Genomic DNA, 16,039 nt, shown 5'->3' with positions numbered 1-16,039 from the left:
GAAGTATTGGTGCTGACCTTTAAAGCCCTAAACAGCCTCGGTCCAGTATATCTGAAGGAGCGTCTCCACCTCCATCGTTCTACCCAGACACTGAGGTCCAGCGCCGAGGGCCTTCTGGTGGTTCCCTCCCTGCGAGAAGTGAGGTTACAGGGAACCAGGCAGAGGGCCTTCTTGGTGGTGGTGCCCACACTGTGGAACACCCTCCCGTCAGATGTGAAGGAAATAAGCAGCTATATCCTATCTTTAAAAGACATCTGAAGGCAGCCCTGTTTAGGGAAGCTTTTAATATTTGATGTATTACAGTATTTTAATATTTTTTTGGAAGCCGCCCAGAGTGGCTGGGGAAGCCCAGCCAGATGAGCGGGCTATAAATAATAAATTATTATTATTATTATTATTAGCCACTTCCTTCTGTGTGAATTCGGACAAGATCGGGAAGCTTCACTCAAGCTTAGTATAATGTCTGAACCCATTTGCAAACTGGAATCCTAAACCATGGTTTGATATAGCTTTGCTAGTTTTGATACAGACATCCCTAGCTGTATTTAAGGATGATTTGGAGGAGGAGGGGAAAGAGGCAGCGATATCAGGAAAGAAATCATAGAATGGTATTGCTGGAAGGGGACCCAAGGGTCATCTAGTCCAACCCCCTGAAATGCAGGAATCGCAGCTAAAGAAAACCGGACAGGTGGCCATCGAACCTTTGTTCGAAAACCTCCAGTGAAGGAGAGGCCTCCACCTTGCAAAAGAATCTGTTCCACCGTTGCACAGCCCTCGCCCCAGAAAGCTCTTCCTAATGTTTCGTCAGAATCTCCTTTCTTGTCATTTGAATCTGTTGGTTTGGGTCCTAACCTCTGGAGCAGGAGAAAACAAGCTTGCTCCCTCTTCCATGGGGCAACCCTTGAGGTATTTGAAAATGGCTATCCTTTCTCCTCTTTCCCAGGCTAAACATACCCAGCTCCTTCAATCATTCCTCATAAGGTGTGGGATGTGAAACACAAGAGCAGCCAAGTACAACATTCCTAGAGTGAACACATTTACACATGGGGAGGAATGTTTGTCCAGCCAGCAGGTGAACTTCCTGTTTCCTTTTGGGCTGGGACAGACTTCCTCTGCATGTGACTAGAGGTGGGCGTGGCCTCACCTGTGCAGGTAATGAGAAAAGCACAGGGCAGGGCAGCCATCTCTCTCTGTGACTACTTTCATCGAAGAAGCAACATCTGCTTAGCCAAAGATGCTCTCTTGGCCTCCAGCCAAGAGAGGACAAAGGGATGGTCTCCTTATGAGACAGTTTCCAGGTGTATGTAACTTTTCTAGGCTAAGTCTACCTTCTGGGATCCGATTGTGAACAGAATGTGAATTGAGTAAACTCTTTTTTATACTTTTATAGAATACTGTGTCATGTCTTATCTTTTATGAGGGAATAAGGGGGAAATACCAGAACAGTTATTATAGAGGCTTTAGCGAGCCTGAGCAAACGCATCCACTGTGAGTTTAAAAAGGGAGAATGTTACTCTGCTAAAATTGTGAACTTGTTAACACAAGTTGGAAAGGCTATAATCAAACAATATATCATCTCCTGCATCCCTGAACATTCCCACATAAGGCTTGGTTTCCAGACCCTTGATCATCTTGGTCGCCCTCCTCTGCACACCTTACAACTTGTCAATATCCTTCCTAAACTGCGGCACCCAGAACCGGACACACGACTCCAGGTGTGGTCTGACCAAGGCAGAATCAAGTGGGACTATCAAATCATAGAATTGTAGAGTTGGAAGTGACCCCGGAGGGTCATTTAGTCCAACCCCCTGCCATGCAGGCATCTCAGCTCAAGCATCCATGCCAGATGGCCATCCAAGCATCTTAAAATCCTCCATGGAAGGCGAGTCTACCGTCTCCCTTGGTTACTTCCCTTGAGCTGGACCCGCGACTTCTGTTGACGCAGCCTGGAGTTGCATTAGTAGCAGTGGTAATCACAGTAATAATATAAACCACGTTTCGACTCAGCTTTTGAAAAACGCACCTGGGAGATTTGGAGGAGGTTGAGGAAGAGATGTCAAAGAGCCGGGGGAAAGTGAGGGGGCTCCAAATCACCAAAACAAAAGGCAGCGTTTCGACGTGGGCCTTTTCATCTCCCCTCCAGATGGCCGGGCAGCTGAGAGCGCGGCTGGAATGCCTGGACTGCTTTGCCGTCTGCTCAATTGCTCCCCATCCAGAGATGCAATAATAGGCCAGGCATGACCAGCCCTTAGCCACAGCTGGCAGAGCGGGGAGCGGCCGAGTCCGGTCAAATCTGCACCAGGTGCTCTTGCACAGATCCGGCCCCTTTCAAGGCTTGCTCCTGCTGGCCTGCGCTGCTGGATCTTCAAAAAGAGAGTCACGGATATCTGGGAGAGAAATTCGTCCGGACCTCCCAGACCCCGCTAACGCAGTGCCACCCCCCTTCCATTCATGCACAACCTGGTGTCCGTGTCGTGACTTTAATTCTCCCCAAGTTGGTCTCTCTTTTTTTTTAAGTTGGAACAGATGGCTCAGCAAGGAAAGCCTTGCAAGATCTGCTCGCTTGACCGTAAGGCTGGTGGCTATTTTAAGACTGCCTCTTACTCCCACGCTCTGGTGGAAAGGTATTAGGGAAACACCAGGTTTCTAGGCAACGGAAGAAGGAGATGCGGCACTTTGCTTCATTAAGAAAAGGGAGCAAACATATTCCTAGACCTGGAGAGTTGGAAGGGACCAGTTTTCAAATCTGTTAAGGTCATCTTGAATCCCTATTCTGTCTTCTGCAGCACTGGCTACCTCTCCCAATTTGGTGTCATCAGCAAATTGGATGAGCATCCCCTCAATTCCTTCATCTGTCATTTATAAAGACGTTGAACAACAAGGGGCCCAGGACAGAACCCTGTGGCACCCCACTTGACGCTTTTTTCCAGGATGATGAGGAACCATGAATGAGTACTCTTTGGGTTCGGTCAATCAACCAGCTACAAATCCACCTTACAGTTACGATACGATACAATAATCTTTATTGTCATTGTCCCATACAGAACAACGAAATTGAAAAAATCTACATCAGACATTCAGAAACCAACAAGCCTACTATCCCAGGCTGGTTAGCCCCCTAAAAACTCTGATACCCCATAATTCTGCTCTGGTCAGACCTCACCTGGAGTACTGTGTCCAGTTCTGGGCACCACAGTTCAAGAAGGACACTGACAAACTGGAACGTGTCCAGAGGAGGGCAACCAAAATGGTCAAAGGCCTGGAAACGATGCCTTATGAGGAACGGCTAAGGGAGCTGGGCATGTTTAGCCTGGAGAAGAGGAGGTTAAGGGGTGATATGATAGCCATGTTCAAATATATAAAAGGATGTCACATAGAGGAGGCAGAAAGGTTGTTTTCTGCTGCTCCAGAGAAGCGGACACGGAGCAATGGATCCAAACTACAAGAAAGAAGATTCCACCTAAACATTAGGAAGAACTTCCTGACAGTAAGAGCTGTTTGACAGTGGAATTTGCTGCCAAGGAGTGTGGTGGAGTCTCCTTCTTTGGAGGTCTTTAAGCAGAGGCTTGACAACCATATGTCAGGAGTGCTCTGATGGTGTTTCCTGCTTGGCAGGGGGTTGGACTCGATGGCCCTTGTGGTCTCTTCCAACTCTAGGATTCTATGATAATTAAATACAATATACTCCCATAGAGACTACCTTACTCTGCGTTTAAAATCAAAATCACATTTGGATAGAAACTGTTTCTCAGGCGGCTAGTCCTAGTCTTTATAACCCTGTACCTTCTTCCAGAAGGCAGAAGCTGGAAGAGATCATTTCCGGGGTGTGCACTATCCTGCGCTATCTCTGCAGCTTTCTTATGGCACCTGGAAGCATAGATTTGATCCAAGGTGGGAAGAGTGCACCCAGTTATTCTCTCCGCAGTCTTTACAACCCTGGACAGCATTGTTTTTTCCCTGACCGTGCAGCTTCCAAACCACACACATGTCCAACCCACATTTTACCAGCTTCCTTGCCATAATTTCAAGGGCGACTTTGTCAAAAGCCCTACTGAAATCAAGATACACTATGTCCACAGGATTCCCCTGATCCACCAAGCTTGTAACTCTATCATGAGGCAGAGTTCAAGGACACTCCTGAACCAGGCAAAAGCACCCAACATGTGAAGCGAGATGGGTGAGACATGTTGCCTAAGGGAGAGCCTCAAGGGCCAGGAAAAGAGGCACGGAGGGGCACATTTGTCCCCTGGGCACAAGGTTTTCCACCCATGTCTTATGGCATGAGTGGCCAACCTGAACTGGCACAGCAGCCAGCATTTGAGCACTTCTGGACCACAGACTATCACTGCCTAGTTTGGCTCTCATCATTTACTTATTTGCTGATCTGTCAGGGGGGGGGGAGTGGAATATAAATAAATATAAGAATAATAATCTACCTGAGGCCAAGCTCCTTCCCTCTCTTATAAACTCTGATCCGGGGGGTGGGGGCGGGAATAGTTTTGACAGGTGAGAATGAAGTTTGTCTCAAGTCTTAACTTGAGGTGGAAAAACGTAACAGGTGTCGGATGTGTAATGAAACACTCCGGTTGTGAAACCCACCAAATAATAATAATAATTATTTATTATTTAACCACGCCCATCTGGCTGGGTCCCCCCAGCCACTCCGGGCGGCTTCCAGCAAAACACTAAAATACGATAACCTATTCAACATTAAAAGCTCCCCTAAACAGGGCTGCCTTTAGTGCCTTTGGGCTGCAAATCTTGGTTTGCTAGTTGAGATACCATGGTAGGCTATAGAGTCCAACGGAAATGACAATTAATATTCCAAGGCCTACACCATGGGTAGGCAAACTAAGGCCTGGGGGCCGGATCCAGCCCAATCGCCTTCTCAATCCGGCCCGCGGACGGTGTGGGAACCAGCATGTTTTTACATGAGTAGAATGTGTCCTTTTATTTAAAATGCATCTCTGGGTTATTTGTGGGGCCTGCCTGGTGTTTTTACATGAGTAGAATACAGTGGTACCTCAGGTTACATACGCTTCAGGTTACATACGCTTCAGGTTACAGACTCCGCTAACCCAGAAATATTACCTCAGGTTAAGAACTTTGCTTCAGGATGAGAACAGAAATTGTTCTCCGGCGGTGCAACGGCAGCGGGAGGCCCCATTAGCTAAAGTGGTGCTTCAGGTTAAGAACAGTTTCAGGTTAAGAACGGACCTCTGGAATGAATTAAGTACTTAACCCAAGGTACCACTGTATGTGCTTTTATTTAAAATGCATCTCTGGCTTATTTGTGGGGCATAGGAATTTGTTCATTTAAAAAAATATATATAAAGTCTGGCCCCCCCACAAAGTCTGAGGGACAGTGGATTGGCCCCCTGCTGGAAAAGTATGCTGACCCCTGGCCTACACCATCTGTTATGATACAGTGTTAGAGCTTTGAGACTGTAAATGATCTGACTCAGATGAAGGCAGCTTGCAAAGCACATGTCCTCTTGCAGCAATAGAACTGCTAGCACATTGCAAAGCTAAGCAGGGTCTGGTCTGGTTTCAAATTGGACGAGGGACCCCGTGTTGAGATTCCTGCATTGCAGAGGGTTGGACTGGATGACCCTCCGGGTCCCTTCCAACTCTTACAATTCTACGATTCTTGCACCTTTGGGCCTCGGACTCAAAACGGGAAGATCTCAAGCTCCACATGCAGGTGAACTTAATGAGGCCTCCTAAGAATAATGGCATTAGCTCATCACAAACCAATCCTTTAGAGAGGACGCTTGCAAACAAAACATGGTTATCGCAGCGGGTGGGAAGAGGAGGAGGAGAAGGAGGAGAGGGACAGAGAGCTCAGGCCGACATGCCGGCTTTTGTTCAAGGGACTATCAGAGAGTTTCAAGGGTACAAAACAGCACTGGCATTGGACATTTTCCTGGGCAAGAGCCCAATTCATCCCATATGTGGAACTGAGCACAGGGGTTAGTGGGTGGGCATAGATTCAGGTGAAGCAAGGAAGAAACAGCTTAATGTTTAGGGAAGTTTTTTTAATGACTGACGTTTTAATGTATTTTTAATCTCCTGATGGAAGCTGCCCAGAGTGACTGGGGAGACCTAGCCAGATGGGCGGGATATAAGTAATAAATTATTATTACATTATTATTATTAATGAGGACTAGCTTCTGGAACACGGCAGCCACCCGACCCCCTGCGTTTTACTCAGAAGGAAAATGGCACCCCACTTCCTAGATGATATGGGGAGTCTACCCTATAAAAAGCGTGATTCGGAATAGTGGTTTGCACACTCCACTACGGAAGATAATAGCACAACAAAATTGAAAAGAGTCACCATTAACTGCACATTTATTCAAAATCCAATTGAGACTATGTAGTTTAATTAATTCGACAACACTGATGTTGAGCTTGATCCAGCGATAGCAGCTATTATTAATAAGTGGCTATTTTGCAACTTGCAATGGCTCAGAATCGTAAATACAAACTCATGTGAAATAGGGGTAAGAGCGGTAAAATGTTAAACGCAAAGCAAAGAAGGCATTTCTAGTCTGTTCAGTCATAAATAAGTGATCGAGATGCCCAGAAGATGGGAATGTAAAAAAGTGAAGAACTTCTGGGAAATGATATATAATGAGATGAAAGAGATGTTGAAATATACATTTAGAAAAAAACACCAAAAGCATTTTCACTTGGTATTATAGGTCAGGACATGAATAGGCAAGATGTTAGATTGTTTTTATATGCAACAACTGCGGCAAGAGTATTGTTAGCCCAGAAATGGAAACAAGAAGAAATTCAGACGAAAGAAGAATGGCAGACGAAAATAATGGACTATGCAGAATTGGACAAAATGACAGGAAGGATTCGAAACCTGCGGGACCAGAGATTTACTGAAGATTGGAAGACGTATATGAATTATTTGAAGAGCAACTGTAATCAACAAATTACGCTAGTAGGACTACAAGAAGTTTTGTAAGGAGAAATATATGAAGTGCTACGAAGTAGATAAAGAATAGAGATATTGGTTATGAGTTTTAAATGTAACAGGGAAAATAAGAAATGCATACTAAGAGATTAGATTGGAAAATTTCACCTGGCTTGCTTCCAGGCCTCAGTTCACAGAACCATAGAACTGAAGTCTTGGAAGAGACCCCGAGGGTCATCTAGTCCAACCCGCTGAAATGCAGTATTACGAAGGGATCAAACCTATAACCTTGGCATGATCAGCGCCATGCTCCAACCAGCTGAGCTATCCAGGCTCCTGGTGCTGCTTTTATAGGAACACAGGAAGCTGCCTTTTGCAGCACTGAACCGCTGGGGTCCCTCAAGCTCAGTATGGCCAACACTGGCTGGCAGCAGCTCTCCAGGCGATATTCCCTATATGAAGATGCAATATTGGACTGACCTTCTTTATACCCAGCAAAGGCTGGACCACTGAGTTATGGAACATTTCAGGGCTTATGACCAAGAGACGGGCTCTCCCTGTAAACGAGGGTTAAATCTCTCCCTCTATTAGAATCATCTCCAGGAGCCAAGACAGGTACAGAACTCTTGCTATCAGGAAGTTCATCCTAATATTTGGTCAGCATTTCTTTTCTTTTCATTTGGACCCACCGGTTCGGATCCTACCCTCTGGAGACGCAGAATACAAGCTTGTTCCACCTTCCATGTAGTAGTCCTTCAGATTTTTGAAGATGTCTATCCTGAATTATGGTGCTGGAGGAGACTCTTGAGAGTCCCATGGACTGCAAGAAGATCCAACCTCTCCATTCTGAAGGAAATCAGCCCTGAGTGCTCACTGGAAGGACAGATCCTGAAGCTGAGGCTCCAAGACTTTGGCCACCTCATGAGAAGAGAAGACTCCCTGGAAAAGACCCTGATGTTGGAGGGCACAAGGAGAAGGGGACGACGGAGGACAAGATGGTTGGACAGTGTTCTCGAAGCTACCAGCATGAGTCTGACCAAACTGCGGGAGGCAGTGGAGGACAGGAGTGCCTGGCGTGCTCTGGTCCAGGGGGTCACGACTAAACGACTAAACAACAACAACATCCTGTCTCAGTCTGCTCTTTTCCTCAACCCTTCCTTGGTTTCCAGACCCATGATCAGGGCCGGATTTAGGTTTGATGAGGCAGGCCCTAAGCTCCTGCAGGTACTGGGGCCCTTTCTATGTCCAGCTGCCCTTTGTCAACAACAAATTGTCGCTGTTTTTTGTGTTGAATATATGGTATACGGTAATTTATGGACCTAACAGGTATCTAAAGCCATTTGCACATAACAAAATATGTATTTTATCAAAGTAATTGTTGAACTGAAATACAATTAAGAAGATGTACATTAATAGTGAAATACAATTAAGAAGAAGTATATTTTTGGGGGGGGGGCAAGAGAGTGGGGCCCTAAGCTATAGCTTGTTTAGCTGACACTGCCTGTGATCATCTTGGCTGCCCTCCTCTGCACACATTCCAGCTTCTGAACCTCCCTGCATGCAGAAAGCTAGATCATCAGGTCCTTCCCTGACTTGCTAGCTCTTCGCATGCAGGGGGATTATCACAAAGGGATGCTTCCACGCAAGCCACCCCAAAGCACCTTCGCTGAACTTGGAATAAATCCGTTTCGTCCTTCCAGGACTTCACTGCGGCTTGGCTTTCCCAAAGCCCACATCCCCAGACTACAAATTTAAACATTATTTAATGCAGACTCTTTCTATGGGGCGCCCAGGCCATGCTGGGACTGAATGATGACTCTGGAAGGGAGCAGTTCTTCAAAGGAACTGGAGCCCAGAGCGAAGACGGAGGAGCACACAGCTCCTTCATATTTCCCACTGCTCTCAATTACTTCCCAGGCTGCAGGTGTTAGGGATTGATTAATCGTCAAGTAGTCAGGCAATTAACAACCTCTTAATTGAGCAGTCGGGTGTCACGAGGAAACAGAACTCTCAGGAAGCAGGTATCAAGGTTGCAGCCTTTTGTGCCGATGGCTTTTGGGGGGTGGGGAGGACCCCAAATCACTTCCGGGGCTGGCTTGCATATAGGTCTACTCTGAAGTCATGCATTCGGACAAGACTCTGCCAACCTTCCAAGATACACATACAAATGTCACACAGAATTAACAGCAGTGTCAGCTCTATTAGAAAGTCCTGCGTTCGATTCCTGCCTTCTCCAGGCAAGGCTGGGAATGTCCCCATCTGAAACCCTGAACAGCTGCCGCCAGTCAGGGTAGGTAGATAGATAGAGAGATAATTTATTACCGTAGGAGACCAGCTTATAAAACACACTTAGGGATACAATCCCAGAAGGAAAACAAACATTTAAAACAATGTACAACAATAAATTTGAAATTTATAAATGCAATAAGCGTATAGACACTTAAAACTTTAAGATAAGCTACCACAGAGAGCTTCTTGGGCTCCATGATCACTGCAGATGGTGACAGCAGCCACGAAATTAAAATACGCCTGCTTCTTGGGAGAAAAGCAATGATAAACCTAGACAGCATCTTAAAAAGCAGAGACATCACCTTGCCAACAAAGGTCCGTATAGTTCAAGCTATGGTTTTCCCAGTAGTGATGTATGGAAGTGAGAGCTGGACCATCAAGAAGGCTGATTGCCGAAGAATGGATGCTTTTGAATGATGGTGCTGGAGGAGACTCTTGAGAGTCCCATGGACTGCAAGAAGATCAAACCTCTCCATTCTGAAGGAAATCAGCCCTGAGTGCTCACTGGAAGGACAGATCCTGAAGCTGAGGCTCCAAGACTTTGGCCACCTCATGAGAAGAGAAGACTCCCTGGAAAAGACCCTGATGTTGGGAAAGATGGAGGGCGCAAGGAGAAGGGGACGGCAGAGGACGAGATGGTGGGGCAGTGTTCTCGGAGTTACCAGCATGAGTTTGACCAAACTGCGGGAGGCAGTGGAAGACAGGAGTGCCTGGCGTGCTCTGGTCCAGGGGGTCACGAAGAGTTGGACACGACTAAACGACTCAACAACAGCAACACTTAGCTATATGGGCCCCTTATGGTCCAACTATTAGAACCTAAGTAGAGCCTTCAGGATCAGGCCAGTGGCCCATCTAGTCCAGCATACAGTTCTCACACTGGCCAGCTAGATGCCTGTAGGAAACCAGGATCCGATCACAAGAGCAACACGCCCTTCCTGTGGTTTCCAGCAACTGGTATTCAAAAGCATCGCTGCCTTCAACTGGGGAGGCAGATCAGAGCCCCCATGGCAGCTTCTGAGGTTCATAGGCTCTGTGTTGGCCCACAACACTCTGGCACTAGACAGTCAGCGAGTCTAAACTTCTGGTGAAAACATTTCCATTCCACCAGGCCTACACAGGCCATTGAGAGAATAAATCTTTCCACAATTGTTAATTGAAAGCTTTTAATTTCTTTATGTTTTTTACGTTTCACTGCTGTAAACTGCTCATATATTTTATGGCACGGTGGTATATAAATAAATTTTATATGCCCTACCACAGGCATAGGCAAATAGGCCCTCCAGATGTTTTTGAGACTACAGTTCCCACCATCCCTGACCACTGGTCCTGTTAGCTAGGGATGATGGGAGTTGTAGTCCAAAACATCTGGAGGGCCGAGTTTGCCTATGCCTGCCCTACAAGGACGTTGTTCAGTGGTTAGATCTACCTGGCATCTCCAAGAAGGGCTGGGAAGGCCCCCTGCCTGAAACCCTGGAGAGCCTCTGCCAGCCAGTGTAGGCAATATTGAGCCAGATGGAGCCACTGTCTTACTTGGAATAAGGAAAAAGTCCCCTCGCTTCTTTTGGCATAGGACTCAGTTCAGAAACCAAACACCTCACCTGCCTTGCAAAAGCTGTCACCCTTCTATGAACTGCCACACCTGTCCGACAAGCAGCAGCTAGATTCCCTCTCCTGGGCTGTGAAAAGCTGTCAATCTCGACAGATCAAGCTGCTGTTAAAATCACAGGGACAAGTTGGGCCAAGGTTTTTTATTATGATTATTCCGGTCAGTTGATAACCTTACATCCTACTCACATGGGAGGAAACGGCTGGGGGGGGGGGAGAAAACGAACTCTCAGCATCTCCAGGTAGGAATGGCTGGGGAGGGGGAATATCCTCTGTCTGAAACCTTGGAGAGCTGCTGCCAGTCAGTGCAGGCATGTACAACAGGTAGATTGCGATCTACCGGTAGATCACGGGGGTATTCCAGGTAGATCGCTGGATCTCCGGGGTGCTCGTGATCGACCCCCCAGAGAAGCTCAACAACTCTGGGTCACCCTCCCCAAAAGATCAACAACTCTTGGCAATGAGAAGGGGTAGATCACTGCTAGTTTTTTTATAGTGGGAGTAGATCGCAGTCTCTTGGGAGATGGACTTGCCTGGTGGGCTATACTGAGCTAAATGGGCTCTTGCTCCGACTTGCTATGCCCCTAGAGACATCACCTTGCCAATAAAGGTCTGTATAGTTCAAGCTATGGTTTTCCCAGTAGTGATGTATGGAAGTGAGAGCTGGACCATAAAAAAGGCTGATCGCCGAAGAATGGATGCTTTTGAATTGTGGTGCTGGAGGAGACTCTTGAGAGTCCCATGGACTGCAAGAAGATCAAACCTCTCCATTCTGAAGGAAATCAGCCCTGAGTGCTCACTGGAAGGACAGATCCTGATGCTGAGGCTCCAAGACTTTGGCCACCTCATAAGAAGAGAAGACTCCCTGGACAAGACCCTGATGTTGGGAAAGATGGAGGGCACAAGGAGAAGGGGACGACAGAGGACAAGATGGTGGGACAGTGTTCTTGAAGCTACCAGCATGAGTTTGACCAAACTGCGGGAGGCAGTGGAAGGCAGGAGTGCCTGGCGTGCTGTGGTCCAGGGGGTCACGAAGAGTCGGACACGACTAAACAACTCAACAACAACAGCTCCACCCACATAAGGTTAGACCTTGAAGACCCCAAATAGTAATCAAGCACAACATTTTGAAGTATGAATCATCAGCAGACCTCGTTTGTCCTATAGGCAGCACATGTAAACTTCCTTCCTCTGGTGCTCAGATTTGAACACAGCAGCACTGAAGATGCTCCTTGGTTCTTTTTAGAAACCTGTCCTATTACAATCACATCCCACTTTTCCTCTAAGGCTTGGGCCCAAACGTGGACCTCCAGCTGTTGTTGGACTACAAATCCCATCATCCCTAGCTAGCAGGACCAGGGGTCAGGACTCTGATGGGAGTCCAAAAACAGCTGGAGACTCAAGTTTGGGAAGCCCTGCTCTAAGGAGCCCAAAAGTGGTACCCGTAAGCTCTCCTCCCCTTTAATGTCACAACGACCCTGTGAGGTAGGTTAGGCTGAGCGCAAGCGCCTGGCTTGGTTGCACATCAGAGTCCCAATCTGGATGGTAAGGGGGCAGTTTCTGTGCAGTTTAAAGCATTGGGCTCTGGGGTCACTAAACAAATAAAGACTAAGAGGGGGCGATCTTGACTTTGCCTCCCATCCATTTCCAGGAGGTGTCAATTTAATGGTCCGTGTGCCGAGCCTCTTGTCTCATAAATCAAATGCAGTGTGGAGCAGACAGCGCTTCATCGCAAGAGGGGCAGAGGAGGCCCCTTGATGGGAGATGGGGACACAAAAGGAAAAGGCACCCGTGACAACAGGCCATTGCTCTGCAGCGCACTCAAACCTCTCTCTCTTCAAGGGGGACTGAGGAAGTCAGTCTTGCAGCCGGCAACTGCCCCCCTCCACCAGCCTTCCCCAGTTCCAAGGGGGAGTTTCCAGTTAAGCACTGCTGAATTCAATGGGTCTTACTCACAGGCAAGCAAGGTTTAGGATCCCAGCCTTAGAAAAACCCTTTCCCGTTGGCAAAGGGAATTTGTGAAGCAGGCTGGGCTCCTCTGAAGATTAGCCAAGGACAAAGTTGCATGGAAAGCAGGCCACAACTGCAGCTGGAATTTTGTTGGCCAAAAATTGGAAATCGCAAGAAGTACCAGCAGTGGAGGAATGGCAGATGAAGATGATGGACTTTTGGGAGCTGGCTGACCTGACCGGAAGAGTCCGCGACCAGAAGGAGGAGGAGGAGTACCAAGAGGAATGGAAGAAATTTAAAGACTATTTAGCTAAACATTTTAAGATTATTTAAATAGAAATACTTGCGAATATCAGAAAGGCCTAGGATTTAAATACGTGATGTTGCAGAATAATATGTTTAAAGTTAAAATGAAAAGAAAGAAAGATGTTAATTGACTAAGTAAATTTTATGGGAAAATAGTTTTGGAAAACTGCTACAATGATTTATATGGAAACTCAGCCAGAAACTCAGCCACAATGTTAACAAAAGTGGAACTATTACAGTCAAGATAAATGTTTGTTTATTTGTCTGTTCTTTTTCTATTTGTTTGTTATAAATTTGGAAAATTAATAAAATAATTTGAAGGGGGGAAAGAGTTGCATGGAAAGCATCAGAAATTTATGGTCATAGCCTCCAAACACAAGTCAGTGTCTTGAATATTTCAGTCACTCCAGCATTGTAATAGGGGTCTTTCAACAACAAGCCCACCCGCTAATCAGGAAGTGGCGTGGGGGGGGTGGAGAGACAATGTGCCCATCGGTTTTTATTTTGCAAAAAGAGAAAGGAAATTACAAATGGGTTGCGTGGGGCAAGAACTCGCCGAATCGCCGGTTCGAAGGCCTCATAAAGGATCCCTGTCCCTGAATTGTGAAGGTGAGCATCAAGCTTTGTGGGGGGGGAGGGAGCAGCCGGGGAGGGGGGCGTTCATAATAAAACAGCAAGCCTGCCTGTCCTGCAAGCTCCACTTTTGTCCAGGGATAGCAATTACGTAATTGGCGAGCCTGCCACCGTGTACCTTCTGAAAAACCTTTTGTTCGGCAGCCTTCCAGCACAGAAGAGATGGACAAAACATTGAGCGTCGAATGAGGAAGCTGCAAACATCTGCTTCAAGTTGCAACCTCTAAAAAATTTAGTTTGTCAAGGAAGGTGGGATACCGGAAAAGCCAAATTCACACCAATACACATTTCTGCAGCCGGTCTCCTTTAACTTAGCAACTCCAGCTCCAGGCAGTTGAAATTAAAATAAATCACAGTAGCTCAAACTCTGGGGGACCACCAAGCAAACCTTAACAGCCTTAATAGTCCCTCCTCAGCTCTTGGAAGCAAGTGTCTTCCTGGCCACTTCTAAACCTGGGAGGAATTCAAGTCTGAACTGCCAGACAACAGATGATGCTCCCTCCCGACTTACTTAAAGCGAGAGCTTTTGCGAGAAGTATCCCAGATTCTCCTGCCCGTCTGAAACCCCCTCCTCAGCAACAGGACCCGCGAGTTTCCAGGGATCCTGCACCGCCTCTAGCCCGCGCATGCAAACCAACGCCGGCACGAAACTTTTTTTCTGCAAAAACCAGACCCAAAACAAAAGCAGGCTTTGCAAGGGAACGGATTTCCCGGTCTTAGTTCTTCTCTCTCTCTGCCTTCAAGGCCGGGGGGCGAGCAGCCTTTGGCTCGCCAAGAAACAATGAAGCCGGCGAGACCCCCCCCCTCTTCCCTCCCTCTCTCTCCATTGTCCAAGGCGAGTGAAAGGCCGGTGGGGAAGAGGGAGCGCGTGAAAGGGAAAGTGGGAGGCAGGTGCTGGGAAGACATCCTTGCGGGGGGGGGGGGATGGATGCAAAAGCCGGCTGGAGAAAGCGAAAGTCCGCCGCTAAGGAAAGTGGCTCCCAGCCCCGCAGGAGCCCCCCATTCCCGGGGAGAGAGAGAGGGGCTCCCTCCGGCCAGAGCTTCCCGCAAGGGGGGGTGACCCCAAATGACCTGGCTGCAAAGGAAGACCAGCCATGCCACCCACCCATCAGACAGACGGACGGACAGACAGACAGACAGCAACTCACCTGCCCAGGGAATGGCACGGCACGGCACGGAATGGCTCGCCACCCTCTTCTTCCTCCTCCCTTTCCCCAGCCGCCTCCGCTTTCTGCAAGCCTGCAAGCCGAGCCCCCCAAAAGCGGCTTTTGTTAGCAACCCCAGATGCGCTCGGGGGTCCTCGGCGGGGGGAGGAGGAGCGCGCGCGGCGTTTGCAGGGCGGAGGGGCCGCCCCTCCCCCTCCCCGGCCCCGCCTCCAGCCCCTCCCCCTCGGAAGGACTTCCCCCTCCCCAAACACCCCACCAAAGGAACCCCCTCCCATTGATGCCCGGTAACATTTATGAAACGTGTATACCGCCCGTGAGAACGCGGCTGACCCGGAGTGCTTTCCTTCCCTCCCTACTGCGTCAGACTAGCCCCATCTCTGGAAAGACAGCCCCCCCCCCAATCAGCAACCACCCCCCCCAACCCACAACAGCTTCCTCCAGGGTGAACCCCCCCCACTCCGCCCTCCTGGTCCCCTCTCCGGTGACCGGAGCATCTCAGCATCCCCGCAACGCACCCCTGTTTGGCCAGTGCCCCCCCCAACCCCCAACCCCGCTATTCTGCAAGCAAGCAGCCTCCCCGCCCCCGTAGATCCTGCCCTCCGGAGCGCCCCCGGAGCATGCACGATGACAGCAAGAGCCCCCCCTTCTCCAAATATCCCCGCCCCACTTTGCCTTAAAGACAAGACTGGGTTTTTTGGGGGGGTCCACCTGCTTCAAAAGAGTCCCCCCCCCAGCCCTTGCGCCCCGCGCCCCGCTTCTGCCCCCCTGCTCTCCAGCCCCCTCTAGCGGCCGGGCAGCGCAGCGCAGCGCCTTCCGGAGCCTGCCTTACCTGCGTCAAGGTCCCGGGCGGCTCCTTGGCGCCGGGAGCATCGCTTAGCCCGGCCGCCGCCGCTGTTCCCCCGCCATGGCCGGAGCCGAGCAACGGCGCAGGGAGAAGGAGGCGGAGCGCCAGAAGCAGGCCGGGAAGGAGGAGGAGGAGGAGAGCCCGCCCGGCAGAGACCTCCCCTCGACCCCGGAGCCGGCGGAGCAGCGGGCGGGCCCGGCTGGCAGGCAGAGGGAGGCAGCGGCCTCAGGCGGCCGCTCGGGGAGGGTCCCGGCCGGCATCCTCCGCTGCCGCCTTGAAATGTGGACCAGTTTAATTCTACATCTTTAAGGGGGG

The 16,039-nt window shown here is 48.9% G+C and overlaps 1 protein-coding gene across 28 annotated transcripts in view; it reads right to left on the bottom strand.

The window, feature by feature from the left end:
• Positions 1-15,836, bottom strand: part of NIN (ninein) — a 134,733-nt gene extending 118,897 nt beyond the window's left edge. For 21 of the 28 annotated variants that reach the window (XR_014546965.1, XR_014546966.1, XR_014546967.1 and 18 more), the window contains exons 1-2: positions 15,710-15,836; positions 14,863-14,953 (exon numbers count right to left, since the gene is read on the bottom strand). The gene's annotated coding sequence lies outside the window, so the exon portion shown is untranslated. Of the gene's footprint in view, positions 1-14,225; positions 14,352-14,862; positions 15,104-15,709 lie in introns of those variants that run through there. The other 7 variants (XR_014546970.1, XM_083608860.1, XM_083608850.1 and 4 more) reach the window with 3 other exon arrangements.
• Between the last annotated feature and the right edge of the window lie 203 nt (positions 15,837-16,039).

The sequence above is a fragment of the Podarcis filfolensis genome, assembly GCF_964270895.1.
Source record: "Podarcis filfolensis genome assembly, chromosome: 1".
NCBI classification, from domain to species: Eukaryota; Metazoa; Chordata; class Lepidosauria; order Squamata; family Lacertidae; genus Podarcis; species Podarcis filfolensis.
Note: the sequence above shows the minus strand (reverse complement) of the source record. Positions and strands in the feature narration are given on the sequence as shown.